Source organism: Erythrolamprus reginae, chromosome 1 (genome assembly GCF_031021105.1).
Source record: "Erythrolamprus reginae isolate rEryReg1 chromosome 1, rEryReg1.hap1, whole genome shotgun sequence".
Lineage (NCBI taxonomy): Eukaryota > Metazoa > Chordata > Lepidosauria > Squamata > Dipsadidae > Erythrolamprus > Erythrolamprus reginae.
The window spans coordinates 122,409,090-122,427,451 of NC_091950.1; the positions used below are offsets into that span (position 1 = coordinate 122,409,090).

An 18,362-nucleotide genomic window follows, 5' to 3' on the forward strand; every position below is an offset into this window, starting at 1 on the left:
AGCATATCTATAGTGGTGGAAAGTGTGATTCTGTAGATGCTATTGAGCTGATTGATATTCACAGAAATCCAAGCCATTATAAAGAGAAGAGTCTAGTAGCTTTTGGAGAATCAGATATTCCCCACCCTGATTTATGACTTGCATGACATCTGGTCAAGCTTTTATCACTTTCCATTTGTCTCCTTCCTGACATGTTTAAGAGATCTGGGAATCTCAAAGTTTCCATGATGCTGGACAAAAATGTTTTTGATGGTCCTAACCATGCAGTGGGTCAGTGGCTAAGACGTTGACCTTGTCGATCAGAAAGATCTGCAGTTCAAATCCCTAGCACTGTGTAACAGAGTGAGCTCCCATTACTTGTCCCATTTTCTGCCAACCTAACAGTTAGAAAGCATGTAAAAATGCAAGTAGAAAAATAGGAACCACCTTTGATGGGAAAGTAATGATGTTCTCTACACCTTTGGCATTTAGTCATGCTGGCCAGGACCATGGAGATGTCTTCGGACAACCCTGGCTCTGGTTTTGAAATAGAGATGAGCACCTAGACAAGCAGCACATGTGTGTGAGGGGAAGACCTTTAATAAATATCCCCCTAAAATAGCTATATAAGATCTGTTAATCTCTGTGAATGGCCATCAAAGCCATTAGTTGTATAGCTGGCAGCTACATTAGCTTTATGCAGCTGTATTGTGTTGACTGAGGATGCCTGCATGTTTAAAAAAAAAAACATTGGGTGGGCCTTAGCTATAAAGAAATAGAAAACAATTGCTTGCTTTATATTACTGAGCCCTTTGTCTCGACTATTTTAGAGCATGGCCAAGACATACCATAGTATGGTTACGGGTGTTTTCATTTTTTCCCTTGTTCTTTGGCTCAGATCAGACATTGTGGTATATAAACCACTTATTTTCAATTAGGATTGAATCCACTGTATCAGTCCATTTCTAAACCACAATGTCGTGCAAGGCAAAATCCAGTAAATCTGGCAATTCAATAACGGTTCAAAGTTGGTCGGAGCGGGCGTGGGTGCTGAGAAAATAAGACTCCACAGAAACCCACGTGCACGGTACATGATGCATGGGAGATCGTGGGGAGCAGCGGCCTCTTCCGACTGCGAATACTTTGAAGCAGAAAAGGAACCTTCAAAGCCGCCCCCAGACTCAATTCCTCGCGAACACTTCTGGTTTTCATTCATAAGACGACCTCCGCGCCTTTTTTTACAAAAAGGGAAAAGAAAAAAAACTTTATAGGAACCAGATGCTGCTCGTCAGGAAATTAATTAAGAGTGTGTGTGTGTGTGGGGGGGGGGGGTCGCCCAAGACTTCTGCAGCTTTTTATGAAACCAGAAGGATGCAGCTTTCCTTGGAGGCGGACGGAAAGTGGCTTCTGTGTAGCAGTTTTTTGACCGGCGCTGGAAGAGTTGCGCGCAAAAGGAAAGGCGACCCGGAGAAAGGGAGTGAGCGGTCCGTCCCACTTTGGAGCGGGGGAGAATTAAAGGGAGGGGGGAGAGGAGGGTGGCGGCGGCCTGGAGATGTCAATGGCTCCCTCCCCCACGAGCAGCCCGGCCAGCGCTGTACTCCACAGCGTTGGCTGCAGCGGGCTGGTCTGGTCTGGCCAGGCGGCCGCAGAAGCCAACTCGCCCCAGAGCGCAGGTTTCTTTGTTGGCAACTAACGGAGGGGGCGGCTGATTCCTATTAATTTCCCGCACTGCCCCCCCTCGCCGTCTCCGTTTCCTGCCTTTGCATATTTTCTCTGTCTCCTCGCTCTCCCCCCCCCCCCCCCACACACACTGTAGCTTCTCCACTAAAAGCCAGCGAGAGACCGAAGAGGGGGGGAAATTCGTATCTGGCTAAAGGGAAGCGGGTTTTTTTTTTAAAGAAAGGAGCGAGGAGGCGTCGTCCAAGCGAGCCGCTTCCGCAGCTTGGGAACCCGCGTCCGCCTTTCTCCCCTCAGCCGCGGGGCAAAGGAGCCGCCTAGGTAAGGAAAGGGCGCGTTTGCGTTTGCGCGCGCGTGTATATGAGAGAGGGGCAGAAAGTGAGAAGGGCGGGAAAATGAGGAGGGGTTGTATGTGTGTGGGCCGCCTGGCTGGGAGCCGGGAAGGACAATATGGAGGGGGGTGTTCCTTAAGGTGTACGCCGGCGGAGTTTGAAGAGCTCGTGAGGGAGAAAGAGGAAAGGTTTCGGTCGCCTCTCGTGGTCGCGCGTCGTCGTTGGGACGCAGCTTGGCTTTTATAGGGGTGGGGGGAGTCATTTGAAATATGCGTCTGAAACGCTTTCCCGCTCAGCTCTTTCCTTTTGATGGCGTGTGAGGGGGGAGACCGTTGATGCAACTTTGAGATACGACGGCAGGGAAGTGCATCTCTCTCTCCCCCCCCCCCCCCCACTTTCTCCCAGCGCATGGAGTACTTGCGGCGTCCCATCTCAGTGGGTAGGTGGCGCTTCGACCTCGTAACTCTTGCCCGGCGCGCTTCCTATGGGCTGCAGAATCGTAGACGGTTTTAGCGCACCGCGCGTCTCCCGGTTCGTGAATTAACCCGGTTGCCCAGGTTCTCTTGTGTGTTATCCGTACGTAAAGGCGGGAGTATCTCTTGCTTGCTCTCTACTCTTGGGCTGTGGAGAAAACTTTAAAAAAGATCTCTGGCAAAGTCCTGAAGAGACCATCACCTCTTCCTGTGGAAGAGATCTCCCAAATATTAACTCGTTTGTTTGTTTGTTGCATCTTGCATTTATATGCTGCCCAATTCCAAATGGACTCTGATTTATGAAACAGACATACACATCAGATGTCTTCAGATATATTGCTCCAAACTTGACTGCAGAAAATATGACTTCAGCAACAGAGTGATCAATGCCTGAAACTCTGTACCTGAATTTGTTGTTTCTTCACCTAACCCCAAAATCTTCAAGCTTAAATTATCTACTGTTGACCTCTCCCCTTTCTAAGAGTTCTGTAAGGGGTGTGCACTATTGTGCCTACCGTCCCCGTCCTTCTGTCCTATTATCCCTTTTATCACTTCTTTATACTTTGTTATGCTAATAGAAATTATAACTCTATACTTGTTTGACAAATAAAATAGATAGAAAGAAATAAAGAAAGAAACATAGAAACATAGAAGACTGACGGCAGAAAAAGACCTCATGATCCATCTAGTCTGCCCTTATACTGTTTTCTGTATTTTATCTTAGGATGGATATATGTTTATCCCAGGTGTGTTTAAATTTAGTTACTGTGGATTTATCAACCACGTCTGCTGGAAGTTTGTTCCAGGGATCTACTACTCTTTCAGTAAAATAATATTTTCTCATGTTGCTTTTGATCTTCCCCCCAACTAACTTCAGATTGAGTCCCCTTGTTCTTGTGTTCACTTTCCTATTAAAAACACTTCCCTCCTGGACCTTATTTAACCCTTTAACATATTTAAATGTTTCTGTCATGTCCCCCCTTTTCCTTCTGTCCTCCAGACTATATAGATTGAGTTCATTAAGTCTTTCCTGATAATGTTTTATGCTTAAGACCTTCTACCGTTCTTGTGGCCTGTCTTTGGACCCGTTCAATTTTGTCAATATATTTTTGTAGGTGAGGTCTCCAGAACTGAACACAGTATTCCAAATGTGGTCTCACCAGCACTAGTGAGATAGATAGATAGATAGATAGATAGATAGATAGATAGATAGATAGATAGATAGATAGAATATTTCCAGGCTTCCTGTTCCCTCCCCAACTTGTCTTTTCCAAGCTAAACACTCAACTTTGAAAGACAAGAATAGTGTTGGTGGAGGTCATTGTATCCTACTCCTGTCCTTTTTTCTCCCCCCTCACATCAGACTTTGGTTGAAGTTACTGGGGAGGCTAATATGATTTACACTGATTACACTAATTTAACCTTTCTTCTTGAAAGGATTACACTGCATGTCTGTCCGTGATCTGATGGAGAGAGCGGGCATCTGGATCTCAGGGAGAGAAAGACTTCCCGGTTCCAGGATGTAATGAAAAAGCAGAATTCACTTAGTGATTGTGAGGAAAATTAGATGTCATGGGTGAGAGTATGGATAGTATCCAAGTGTTTGCCTTATTTGCTCTAAGGAGCAACTTCATAAAAAAAAGCAACTGTGATGGATAATTCTGTTTTCAGACTTTCATATTACTGAAGTCTTTTGGATACTATAAATAATAATAAATAATTACCTCAACACTGTCAAACTATTTCCTAAATCTGCACTACTATTAATCTTTTCATAGTTCCCGTCACCCATCTCCTCCCACAAATGACTGTATGACTGTAACTTTGTTGCGTGTATCCTTACAATTTATATTGACTGGTTACTAATATGATTGGATTTCTTATTTGTACCCCGAGTATTGTTAAGTATTGTATTTTATGCTTCTTGACAAACTTTTCTTTTATGTACAGTGAGAGCATATGCACCAAGACAAATTTTTTGTGGGTCCAATCATACTTGCCCAATAACACTCTATTCTATTCTACTCTACTCTACTCTATTCAATATATTAGAGCACACATCTGAACAAGAATAGTAATATTTGGAGATAGTCTTTAGATGACAATAAGGAGTTCTTTCATAATAGATTTCCATTTTGATTTCCTTTAGTAAGTAGCAGAAAAGTGCTGCAGTGACTGTTCATTAGGATCCAAGTTGTTAGATAAAGTAAACATAAGAGTCTTTGTAGAAGTTGGAATTCATTCTAGCCCTTCCCATTCCCAGGAGGTTAGCAGAGTCCAGGACCTGAATCTCTTTATTTCTGAACCGCTGTGTATCTGAAACTGCAGTTTTGCAGAGCTTTAGGGCAGTCTATTGGTAGAAACTCAGCCCAGTTCCAGGCTCACTTTGGTAGATGAAGTGCCGTTGGCTTTAAATAATTATATCAGATTGTCTTCATATTAGGTTTGAATTGAAGAGAAGAAAACATGGTGATATGGAAGCATCCAAATCTGGCTGTGTTTTACTTCCAGGTTCCCAAAATTATTTAACTTCCTCCAGATATTAGATTATAATATCTAGAATTGACAGGTCAGAAAAGGACCAGCTTGGAGATGGTTGCAATAAACCAATAGTGGTGCTTGTCCTATCCCTATAGAGCAGGTCTTCAAACTTGGCAACTTTAAAACTTGTGGACTTCAACTCCCAGAATTCTCCAGCCAGCATAGTTAATTCTGGGAGTTGTAATCCACAAATCTTAAAGTAGCCAAGTTTGAAAACCTGCTATAGAGCAATTCTTGGAATCAAAGATAAGGAGACTATAAATCACAAAATGGAAAGAAGAATTGATTCTTCATTTCCTTTTTGGAAGTCTTCAATATTAAACAATACCCCATATTTGTACTATTAAAAAAGCTTTATTTTTCTGTAAGGCATTGAGAAAAAGAATTGCTGGTTTTAATCTGAATTCTGTATTGCAAAGCAATTAAAAACCAGAAGGGAACATGTGGATTGCTAACAAATATAGACAGAGGAAGAAATCCAGGACTTGTTTTAAAAAGCATGTTTGCTGGAATGAACATATGGTTAACATGTGCAAAAGGAATCGTGACTAGCTGAAAAATTATTTTTTTGATTTATAAATTAAAAAGGATGTAAGATGAAGGGAGGAATAATATCAAGAGAAAACATCAGATTTGATGGACTAAAATGAATGGTGGGTGTTGTAGTCAAACATTTCCTGAAGATATCCAGTTGGATAAACTTTTTTTTTTTCCTTTTGGTTCATTTCTGAATATTTGGAGACATTTTGGATTAAACTTCATTCACCTTCATTTCTATTTGCTGAATCAAGACATTGTGCAGCAAATGGCACTTTGGGGGACTGAGAGGTGCAACAGCTAATTTTACTAGAAAATTAGTATGGAACTCTTGATCAGATTGGAGACTCGCTATTTACTTTAAATCAGTGGTTCTAATGCCGCGACCCCTTAATACAGTTCCTCAGCTTGTGGTGACCCCCAACTATAGGTTTAGTGCCAATTCTTCCAACAGATCTTTAAGCTGATTGACAACAGGTCAGAGGGACACCGCCCTGTAAACGCCTGATTGGTTGGATTGTAAAAATATGTTCCGAGATGCCAGAATAGAAGCTTTAATTGCTAACATCATTGGAAATTTGTCTTTTCCCATGGTCTTAGGCGACCCCTGTGAAATGGTCATTCGACCTCCAAAGGGGTCCCAATCCCAAGGTTGAGAACCACTGCTTTAAATAAACTTGCTGTAATATGTATAATTTGGCACTGCTGATATATATCATTTTTTTGTGATTAGAGGGGCAATATTCATGAATCATGTAGTTGGAAAATACATTTTTGTAAGAAAGAAATCTAAATAACTTTGGTAGACATTGGAAATACCATGCATATTTGCAAATTTTAATTTCCTGCTGTCTATTCAAATTCCCTATTTTTCGGGATAGAATACCTTAGATCAAAGGGTTGCTTGCCAAAGAGTTAGCAAGCATACAATTATTCTGATTCTTTGGCATCACGTTATCAGAACTGGTTTAGTCTGTGGACATTATGAGACCAGGTTTAGATAGGGAAGCTAATCCTAAATCAGTTGCGTGCCTGGCAGTATTTAAAGCCTTTCTGGATTATTGGGAACTTTGTTATTTACCTGCCTTGCTTCATTCATCCCCACTGTGGGTAGCGATGCCCCCCTTTTTTCTGAAGGTTATGCATTTAGTTTTTGTCATTGCAGATTGAATCAGTTGAAAATAAATACGGTATTTATGCAGACTACCATTTGAAACCAGTCTCATTATTTTCTAGGATTTCCTTTATCATCTTACCATTCATTCAGGTATTTTGATACAATCTTCTCAATAGAAAAAAATGCTGATCTGTGGAAATTGAGAGCTCTGAGGGTCTTTCATAACCAATATAGAAAGCCTAGTGAATGGGACTTGCCTTTCCTTCTATAGCCATCACTAAACCATCCGCACGTCCTCCAGATGTTTTGATTGGCGTGTGCTGAACACCAAATGGCTGGAGATGGAAGTTATAATTCAAAATATGACTATGTTTGTACTGTACAGCAAAATAAGTGGATCAGCACTGAAGCCCAGAAAACAAAGGGGAGAGGAGAGGGGAGAGAATATAGCAATAGCACAATAAAGAATAGATAATAATACAATAGTTGGAAGGGACCTTGGAGATCTTCTAGTCCAACCCCCTGCTTAGGCAGGAAATCCTATACCAGACGAAGGATTATCCAATCTCTGCTTAAAAACCTCCAGTGTTGGAGCAATCACAAGTCTAGAGGCAAGTTGTTCCACTGATTAATTGCCCTTACAGTCAGAAAATTTCTCCTTAGTTCTAGGTTGCTTCTCTCCTTGATTAGTTTTCACCCATGGCTCCTGCCCTTTGTATGTGCTAATGCATTGTGCAGATGTCTTTTTGTAGTAATTAATAAAATTTAAATAGAAATGCACGGAATCTCGCTACAGTCACCTAAGCCACCTAAGGCATTAGTTCACTAGATCAGTGTTTCCCAACCTTGGCAACTTGAAGATATCTGGACTTCAACTCCCAGAATTCCCCAGCCAGCATATCTTCAAGTTGCCAAGGTTGGGAAACACTGCATTAGATGGACGGCCCTACAAACTCTTTCAATAGCAGAGATATTTAGACACTTGACTGACATTGAAGCTGGTGCTCCAAGCCAAAGACTGTCTGCCATAAATTAACTGCATGGTCACCAAAGTGTCAGACTGATTCGCTTTACTTTTTTATTCTCAATGGGAGAATAAAAATCCCCTAGGGCTTGGATACAAACTATTTCTATAGTTTCTGTTTATATAGTATTAATTCTATAGAAGTGATGGTGAACCTTTTTTTCTCAGGTGCCAAAAGAGTGTGTGCGCATGCTATTGCTTATGTGTGAGTTCCCACACCCATAATTCAATACCTGGGGAGGGCAAAAACAGCTTCCCCCACACTCCAGAGGCACTCTGGAGGCTGGAAACAGCCTGTTTCCCTAACTTCTGGTGGGCCCAGTAGGCTCGTGGTTTGCCTTCCCAGGCTCCAAAGGCTTCCCTGGAGCTGAGGGAGGGTAAAAAATGTCCTCTCCTATCCCCCTGAGGTCCTCTGGAAGCCAAAAATGCCCTGTCAGAGTCTCTGTGTGAGGCAAAAATCAGGTGGTCAGCATACACAGGAACGTTGGAGTTGAGATAGGACAACGGCTCGTGTGCCAGCAGATATGTCTCTGCATACCACCTGTGGCACCCATGCCATAGGTTTGCCATCACTGTTCTATAGTATTAATGGAAAATTGGTATTGTTTTTCTGGCAAATGTACCTTTTAATGGTAACCCTTTATTACCCATTGCCATTGTGTAATGCATTGATGGTAATACACCACGGCAAGTCATTCTCTACTGAGGAGCTAGGCCAAAAGCAGGGAACGGAATGATTTTTATACACTGTGTTTTTAATTTGTGTTCTGTAAACATTAATACCCTTCTGGGAAAAATCGTCAGGGAGGCTGGATTTTCTCATTTAATTACTGGTGAAATAAATGTTAACATTAAAATACAGCTGAGTGGGATCTGCAGGATTGGAATGGTTTGAAATGTAGCTCAGAAATGTAAGCTATTTTAAGATTTAGCTCCAATGGCCTGTTTGTTACCAAAAAACCCCCCTCAATGTTAAAACTACGAGGTTCAAAAGATCATGTGAAGCAGAAGTGGTATTACGTAAGTGGTGTTATTTCTGTTACTTTTACCCCAAAACTGTTACATTCTGCATAAATGAAATGACAGACAATTCCTATGATATATTCTGGCTGTATATCCCAGACTTTAATTATGGAGAAAACAGTAGGCCCCATGACATTATAGAGATAGTGATATTGTTTTCACACTAAACTCTATCCTTTTTCATCCCTGGGTGTTTTCATCCCTGGGTGTTTTTCATCCCTGGGTGTAGCCCTTTATTTATAGAGGGATCCCTTTAACAGTTGAATCTTTCCTACTTTCCAAATAGATTACAAGTATCTTATCTAGGAACAATTATAATGGTCACAAAAGTGTTTGTTGAGACTTTCTGAGACAGCCTGAAATTTTTTGATGCTTCTGAGTTCAATCAATGATGCTATTAAAGTCAGTTTCTCATGTTCTACACACACACACACACACACACACACACACACACCAGCTACTTCCATAACAAGTGTCCTCAGTGCTTGAAATGCTCTGGTATTTATTTTGTCCTTGCTTTGAATCTTTGAATCCAGATGTCAAAATTGTGTCTGTTAATTATTTTGTACAAAGTTTTGCCCCTTTTGTCCCATGCAGAGAAACATTGCTAGCAGATGATGGTGTGTGTGTGTTTGTGTGCGGTTCTTAGTGCTCCCTGAGCTTATTCGTTTTCTTACAAATTTTTCATGATGATACATCTCACATTAGAGAAAGACCATATGAGGGTATCTCTAATGGTGTGTCTGTCTGTTTGTTGTTGGAGTCTGTCATGGTACTATCTGTGTAGATTGGGGGGCAAAGTAGATATTTGGGTTTGTTGCAGGATCTGATTCCCATGTTAGCATAATGGAAACTAATCAAGGAGAAAAGCAAGCTGGGCTTAAGCAGAAACTTCCTAACAGTGAGACAATTCACCAGTGGCATAGCTTGTCTTCAAAAGTTGTGGGTACTTCATCACTGGAAATTTTTAAGAGGAGCCTGGACAGCTACTTGTCTCAAATTGTAGGGTCCCCTGTTGCGCAGGGGGTTGGACTAGAAGACCTCCAAGGTCCCTTCTAGCTCTATTCTGATTGATTGGTTGATTGAATCAGTTGAGCATGGGTCGGAACAAATGAAGTGTAGCACAGAGTTCGCGATAGATGACAATGGGCAGTGTGCTTTGGGTGGAAACATGTAGATTTGCTGAGAATGGCATCAGTGGATCTCAAGCAAAGAGTCCATAATATGCCAAAATCTGTACGGCTGACCTACATTATTTTCTCAACTCTTATCCCCAGAAACCCTCCTCCATTCACTGATGAGTTTTGCTTTCCCGCAGTGGTGACACAGTACTGGTGGCTCTGATCTCCACCTAAGAGTTGAAGTCTTTTATGTCCGCTATTAAAAACAAAAAAATAAAAACAACTCTACATCTGAGTAATGTTTTAGCATCATGTTAAATCCCTTCATTAAGTTTCATACCAAAAATACTGTAATGAATAGGAAGTTCCAGTTCAGTGTGGGAGGAAATCCTTATTGAGATGTCTGACCTTCCATTTTTAAAACATTTTGGAACAACATTTTTTTTAAAAAAGCTCCTTAGCCTTAGGGAACTAGACTAGAGAACACATTTGCATCTCTTACTGGAATTATAATTCCTAGAATTTTAGGGACAGAAAATCAAAAGGTCCTCTATGGTTCTCCCTTGTCTCCCTTTCTTTACTTGGTGGTTGCATGTGGGCTGTCAGGGCGATGATGGAAAAGTCTAGGGAAACGAATGCAAATATTTGCATTCTGTTCTTAGCTTCAGTCATTCAGCTTGTAAACACACTAGGTTGTTAGTAAATGTCTTGCCAAGGTCTGTGGCAGTTTTGTTCCAAGAGTCTAGCTGGGGCCTTGGGAGGAATGATTGAATGTCTTGCTACATTCTCAGCTACCTAAAAGCATGAATATGAGCTTTGATATAAATAAAATTGTGCTCAAGGGTAGAGTGAGGACAGAGAGAAGGATCAACTGAACCAATTAGGCTAGAACAGACAAAACAGTGATTTTTGTATTATTATACAGTATTGCATACACTTGATTGTGTCCTTACAGAGACCTTAGCTTTGAGAATGAAATTGTACCCCCTGCACCCCCAATGTGGGTAGGCCATGATGTATATTAGCTAATGTAGTATTGAATTTGAAGGGGGGAAAAGAGCAGATGTTAATGCAGTCTAGAAAATATAAGATTGAGATGATTCATCATCTCTTTTCTTTGAGGTGGCTGCCATTTTGTTTTGTCTAGCAAAACAAAGAGGGAGAGAGGCGGCATACAAATCTAATAAATACAAATACAAATTACTTCCTTACCATTCACAGGGAACTGCCATTCGATTACAGTAGACAGTGAATTCACTTCTACAGAATAAGTACCATTCCTTAAAGTGTAAAATTAGTATTTTAACTTTGCAAAGTTTAAAGCATCAGTTTTATTCATAATAATAAAATCCTTCATCACCCCCAGCATAGATAGCAATAGCATTTAGACTTATATACTGCTTCATAGTGGTTTACAGAATCAGCATATGGCCCCCAACAATCTGGGTCCTCATTTTATCTACCTCAGAAGGATCGAAGGTTGAGTCAACCTTGATATCAGAAGATGAAGACAGATGGTTGTTGGTGGATGCCGATTAAGTAGTGATCTAGCCTGAGTAATATCTTGAGTACTGCAATTGGGACATAATCTTATTGTGTGGGACAGGTATATCCAACCTGTGGCTGAATTCGACCCTGGACAGCTATTAATGCAACCCCACAAGATTATAAACGTAACATTATTATGTGAATCATATACTGTACACTAACTACATAATATATTTTATATGTGGCCCAAGACAATTCTTCTTCACTTAATGCGTCCCAGGCAAGCCAAAAGTTTGGACACCCATGGTGTAGGAATCTTTAGTCTAACCACAGCTAGTTTCTTGTTTCCACCCATACGCCTCTGCAGCTCTTTTTGCTCTTGTTCTCAGAGGTTAGAAAGGCCTATAATTTAGGGGCAGAAGGAGTGTGAAAGACCTTTTAGCTGTCTTGGTGCTGGGAAACTCAATTGTAAAACAATAGCAGCACTGGAAGCTGCTGCTGTTCTCAGTTCCGGCTGAAATTGTTGTGGTTAGCTCTGGCCCAGCTCCTGCCCTAAGGACTGTGGATGTGGGGGAGACATCCACATGCTGCAGGCCTGTTTTGCCCCCAGTGGAATCTGCTGATGAAGGCTCCTCTGACCAAGAAGACATGAGTGACAGGGAGGAGGAGAGTGTTGCAGACAGCTCAGAAGGATATCAATTATCTAGCTACTCCTTGGATTCAGAACAAGAGTTAATGATACAGCCACGCGTGCGGAGAGCGATGCATAGGCAACAACAACTGAGAGATTATTATCAAAGAAAATGAGGCCACCTATGTTTGGGTGGGGCTGTGGTAATTAGTGAGGCTGCTATAAAGAGCAGCCTGTGGGTTTGGCCATTGTGGAGGATTATCTGATCGTTGTGTTTCGTGACTGCTTTACTGACTTTGACCTTTTGTGTGCTGATTTTTCCCTGCTTTGAAACTAAACCAGGGCAAAGTGTGTTTCACTTTGTGAAAGAAGAAGGACTGAATTGCCTCACAGCTGCAAGCTAAGTATCACAGAACTAATAAGCGACTTGTACAAATTACCAGTTTGTTTGGAGACGAGTGCTCTTTACTATACCAAAAGAGGGCTTAGGTTAAGTGAATTTTCATTATAAAGAACATTGTTTTGAATTTTCAAACGTGTGTGTGTCTGAAATTTGTACCTGTGAATTTTTGGGAGGAGTCTACCAGAGAGCCCAACAGAACAGAAATGAGCAAAATCTTTCATCTAGACCAGTGATGGCAAACCTTTTTTCCTTCAGGTGGTGAAAGACTGTGGACACACGCTATCCCACATGCACAAGTGCCCCCACACCCTTAATTCAATGCCTGGGAGGGCGGAAACAGCTTCCCTCCCCCCCTGGAGATCCTCTGGAGACTGGAAACAGACTGCAAATTTCTGGTGGGAAAGTCAGGCCCAGTAGGCTCGTACTTTGCCCTCCCCAGGCTCCAAAGGCTTCCCTAGAGCTGAGGGAGGATAAAAAGGCTCTCCCCCATCCCCCCAGAGTCTCTCTGGAAGCCAGAAATGCCCTCCCAGAGCCTGTGTGCGAGCCAAAAATCAGCTGGCACGCACACATGCATGTTGGAGCTGAGCTAGGGCAACGGCTCGCGTGCTAGCAGGTATGGTTCTGCGCGCCACAGGTTCACCATCACTGATCTAGACTTAGGCTGTGTCCCAAGAGTTCCACCCAGTCTCAAGGATATATACTCAGAAATAATCTTCTCTATGCTCAGTAGATGAGCGTGCCGGCACTGCAGTTTCAAATCAACTTTGACTGAAGAAAACATGTAAACTCTAAGGGTTTAATTCTGTTGGTGTGCTTTTTTTTAACCCAATGAAGTAGAGGTGGGTTCCACTTACCTCTGCCACCAGTTTGCATCGTGACATTTCGTGTGCGTGTGCTTGCTCCACTCGTGTGTGCGTCCTCTCATGCATTTTCACTTATGCGTATGCTCAGAAGGCGGATTCAGCCTGAAAGACAGTCGAGGAGCTGCTCAGCTGTGATTCGGGGGTGAAGAAATAAAGATCGGTATTAACCTGGGGGTGGGTGAGAGGGCTTTTTTCACAGCTTAGAATGAGGAGAAGTCATCCAGGCACAGGAAAATCGCCCAGAAATTCAGGGAAAAAAGTTGGCGGTGAGCACTGACCGGCACAGAGAGAACCAGATCCATGATGCCAAAATTACATCAGCAATGGGTCGCTGATGGTTCAGGTCATCTGGTCTGAACCAGGAGAAATCTACCCCTGCAACGAAGCTTGATTTAATCTGAAGCTGCATAAATGGGCTGTAAGTGAGTTACAACCAGTCTTTGCACTTATGACCATCATAGCAACTCCATGGTTACATGGAGGGTTCATACATTCAGGGTTTGGCAACCAGAATGTATTTGTGATGATTGCAGTAATGTGTGGTCATATGATTGCCTTTTATGGCCAGCTGGTTTCGAAAAGCAAAATCAATGAGGAAAAGCCAAATTTATTTAACAGCTAGATGAGTTGTTTAACATTGCAGTGGGCTTACCAACTATTGCAAAAAAGGCTGTAAAATTGGGCATGACTCCCTTAACAATCATTTCCTGCTTAGCAACAGAAATACTGGTTCCAATTATGGTTGTATGGTGAGAACTACCTATAATGCTATCTGTTTGGGCAAATCCTGATCAATACTTTTTTAAAAAAACACCCAACTCCAAAAATGCACCATTAATATTATGGCATGTTATCTCTGCAATAATAATAATAATAATAATAATAATAATAATAATAATAATAATAATAATAATATATTCTAGCAATATTATGATTGAATTCACACAATATGCTAATTGATGCTTTACTTCACCATAGTTTACTGAATAAAGTGCAATTGGTTGGATTCACACAACATTCTGTATCACAAACCAAAGGTCAGAGGCAGTGATGGCCTGCTACTGGAATGGTAAGGTGCTTCGTTCCGGTAGCAATTTTTGTGATGTGCATGCAGCCCACACGCACCCATGTGAGCTTTGGCTTCTGCACATGCACAGCAAGTGAAATCTCACGTGAAGACACTTGTGTGAATGAGATTTCAGTGATTTTTGCTTATTTTAGAAGCCAAAATGCTTATCTTCACACACAGCAGGATAAAACGCAGCAAGAACATCATACTATGATTTCACATGTTGAATGGAAATAGCTAAGGGATATTAGGGTTTTTAATTATTATCTGCTTCTCCAGATATTCAAAGTTAGAGGTTAGAGCTATGTTTCTATATTTTATGATTCTAAGTCAAATCTTGATAATTGTGAGATTGCCAAATTGGAAATTAAGCATTAAGTATTGGTGTTTCTGGAGAGATGAAAGGCATGAAGCCAGGTGGATTTGCCAGGAAGTTTTCACAAGGAGGATTGACCTCCAAAAAAGGAGGTGGGGAGAAAGCAACAATGAAGAAAAGTAAAATTAGGATACAACAAAATAAAACAACATAACAAGTTTTGGTATAGAAGGAAAAATATTGCTATTTGTTGAAGGGGAATAGAAAAAAGAACTTTCCCAGGAAACTTCTTGTAAGAATAATCTCCTATGCCTTTATCTAATTTTTTTGCCTCTTTGTCACAATGTTTTCCCCATTACGTTTTCCATCCTTTTGTTAACAAGGAGAGCAGCAGAGTGCCTAGCAATCTTTATGCTAATGTGGGAAGAATAATGCTGCAGTTGGACATCCTAAAAGAATTTGCCACTGGGAAGTTAGGCAATGTTGGGAATGCCATTGTCTGCATTAGAGAGGGCTGTAAAGCATTATGAAGTGATATATAAGTCTAAGTACTATTGCTGTTTCTAGGGTGGCTCTGCTTTTTCTGTGATCAAATGGTTCTTATCCTTAATTAACTGCTCTTTGCAATGATTCCTTGGGTTTGTTCTATGAATAACTCAATGAGTAGACAACATTCAAACCAGCAGAACTTAACTATCAGTACTGGTGTATGTACGGTATTTCCACTACTCATCCTGAGTTAAAACACTTTTTTTTGGGGGGGGGGGGAGTTACTTTTTTGCTCTTATTGATTACTGTAATAAGAAATAAATTGAGTCAGCAGATATCCTGATTATGATTATCTGATTAGTTCAAAGTGCAAAATTGATCATTCCTAGGAGAAATCAATAGGACCTCTATCCAATCCTTAACTCTTATTTGTTAGGATGCAAGCTAAGCTTTTGTCCAGAGTTGCAGGCATATTGAATTCTTTTTACATTCCTGAGGTTCTGTACTTAAAACAACAACAGGCACACTTAATACTAAGAAGAAACTAAGACATTTCCTGTTCAAAATGTCAGATGCAGTAGTTGTGTAATGTGCAGGATGGGAAAAGGGGTGGAGATACGGCAACATTGTCCTCAATAGATTATGTCATGTCTGTTGTATGGTCAGAACATCATAACTTGCGTGGGTGTACACATGAAGAGATTAAATCCCTAAAGTGCCATCATTCTGTCGCAATTCTCCTTGTAGCTCATTGTGGAAGAGCAAAGACTAGAAAGAGAGAAGATCAGACATCCTCTTAATTGAGGTATATGAGATCCTCATTAGGAATGATAAAACAAGTTAGGAATGCTGAATGGCAAGTTGGTAAAAGTTAAGACAAATAGAGTTTAAAAGAAAATAGGGAATAGTGGAGCAGCGTAGCGGAGTTCGTGGTTGGATCATTGAGTGGAAACACTTCACACACTACAACCATTAGTTGAGAATCTATTGGGAAGTTAGATATGATCCTAATTTTTCCCTGTGTGTGTGTATTTCATAAAGAGGAAATGCATCTATTCCAGTTTTAGATTCTAGCAGTGCATAATGCTTCCACCAAATATGGAAATGTTGTATGTAAAGACCCAAATCTGATAGGATCTTTAAATGATTTATGTTGACAGTTGAACTCCTTGCTTTGTGGAAGGTGCAGGGTTTTTTTTCTTAACTGGAGATAAAAATACTGTATAAGAAGCAATGTGCAAATATCTTGTTGAGAGCCAAAAGAATAGAAGCTGATTCTTTGGGGAAACGTAATTCCGGAGATTTCTCTGATTTGCAATTCTTTGGCGTGTTTTTAACCAATGCAGAGTGAATGTCGAGCAACAGAAATGGAATTCTCCCTGCACCTAGTAGGATGCAAAACTGATAACCAGTTATACAGTATGTACTTTTCTGCTATATGGGCATGAACCCAATATGTTAATCTTGGTATATGTGCAAACTACATAATATGACTTTTTGGTACATGTTGTGGTATCTTAAAAATCTGTTTTAATATTCATTTTTCATTTGACTTGTGAAGTTTTGGAAAAGCAGGTTCTTCCTACGTTTCAAAGAGGGAAGACAGAAAAGTAGGATGATGGAAAGAATAAAAAGGAAAGGGAAAAGAGGAGAGAGTAAATGGGTGACTGAAGCTGTTAGTACTATGTACATAACTGGTTGGATTTGGTAATACATAAAACAAACTAACAATATATGCTTAAATGTAGCTTTAAGAGATCTTAAGATAACTTCAAGAGAACAACTTAGAGAGAACACTCTGCACGCTCCTTAACAGAAGCTCTGTAGTTGTGTTTGGTCTCTGTATGTGTGTGTGTGTATTTATATTTATATTTTGTATATGTTTTGGAACATAAGCCCCACCCCAGCACCTGTGTCCACCCAGTTCTCTGTAGATTTTTATTTACTAAGTACTTTTAGGTATTCTGGTTTTTTTCCCCAAGGCTTCCCATCTTATTGAGATCTGTAAGTACTTTACTGTGTATCAGCCAAACAACTTGAAACTCTCTCCAGATAATTGGGAAAGGTTGGTGGGAGTGGGATGTATGTAGATATTGGAGGTGAAATTTCTTTTGTGAGTACTGACCCTTAATATACTTTCAGTATTTGCATGTGCAGACTGTGTATGTAAAGAAGTAAAGATACCAAAGAATATGAATGAGGAACTGGGTGGCTATATGAGGTTATATATTTGGGGAAAACATACAGCTGGCTGTAAATAGATTACCGTATATTGTGCATTGAGCCCTGGTGGCACAGTGGTCAGGATGCAGTATTGCAGACTAACTCTGCCTACACTTTGGAGTTGGAGCCTGATGGAGATTGAGGTTAAGTAAACCTTCCTCCTTCTGAGCTTAGTAAAATGAAAACCCAGATGGTTGGCGGCAACATGTCGGCTTTGTAAACTGCTCAGAGAGTGCTGTAAAATACCAAGGGATGGTATATAAGTCTAAGTGCTATTTCTATATTACAGGTAACTCCATCAGCGGTGGGTTGGTCCTGGTTCGGCCCGGTTCTAAGAATCGATAGCACCAGTGGCAGGAGGCTCCACCCACCCATCCAGAATGGTTCTGTGCTTGTACAGAAGTGTCGTGTGTTCTCAAGTGCATGAGCAAACCCATAGTAAAGGGTTTTAGAACCCACTACTAAACTCCATCTATTTTTAGATTTGGTATTGTCTAGCTTTGAACTAACTGATATGCTATGCATTCCACGGAACTATCTGCAGAATTAAGTCCCACTATGTTCAATAGAATTCACTCTTTGGTAAGTGTACAGAAGACCTATAAAACCTTAATTTTCTATTTGCTTTCTTAAGTGTCTGTTAAGGTCTGATTTTCATTTGTTCTGGAAAAAGTCCTGATCCTTCAGAATTCTTCAGTGAAGATTTCAAATGTTTGAAATTTTTATTTTTATTTATTTTTATTTATTCATTTGTCCAATACACAAATACATAGGAAGAAAAATAGACATGTAGTAATATATATAAGGGTAAAGTGAACTTAGAGGAGAGGATATATGAAAGAAAGAAAATATATATGATAAGTGAGAGAAAGGAAAGACAATTGGACAGGGGACGAAAGGCACACCAGTGCACTTATGTACACCCCTTACATATCCTTTATTCTGAATGTCTGGTGTGAATAGGTTTAGAGGTGTTTTTTTCTCTCATTTCACCAAGTTGTAAATGTTATGTTTTAGTAAGTTAAGAAATCTATATGCCTACAGAGTTGCTTTCGT

At 40.7% G+C, this 18,362-nt stretch overlaps 1 protein-coding gene across 3 annotated transcripts in view; it reads left to right on the top strand.

Moving 5' to 3' along the window:
* Positions 1-1,357: 1,357 nt before the first annotated feature.
* The window catches only part of DENND2B (DENN domain containing 2B), a 189,750-nt gene continuing 172,745 nt past the window's right edge, over positions 1,358-18,362 (top strand). The window contains exon 1 of one of the 3 annotated variants that reach the window (XM_070763630.1): positions 1,358-1,463. The gene's annotated coding sequence lies outside the window, so the exon portion shown is untranslated. The other 2 variants (XM_070763631.1, XM_070763634.1) reach the window with 2 other exon arrangements.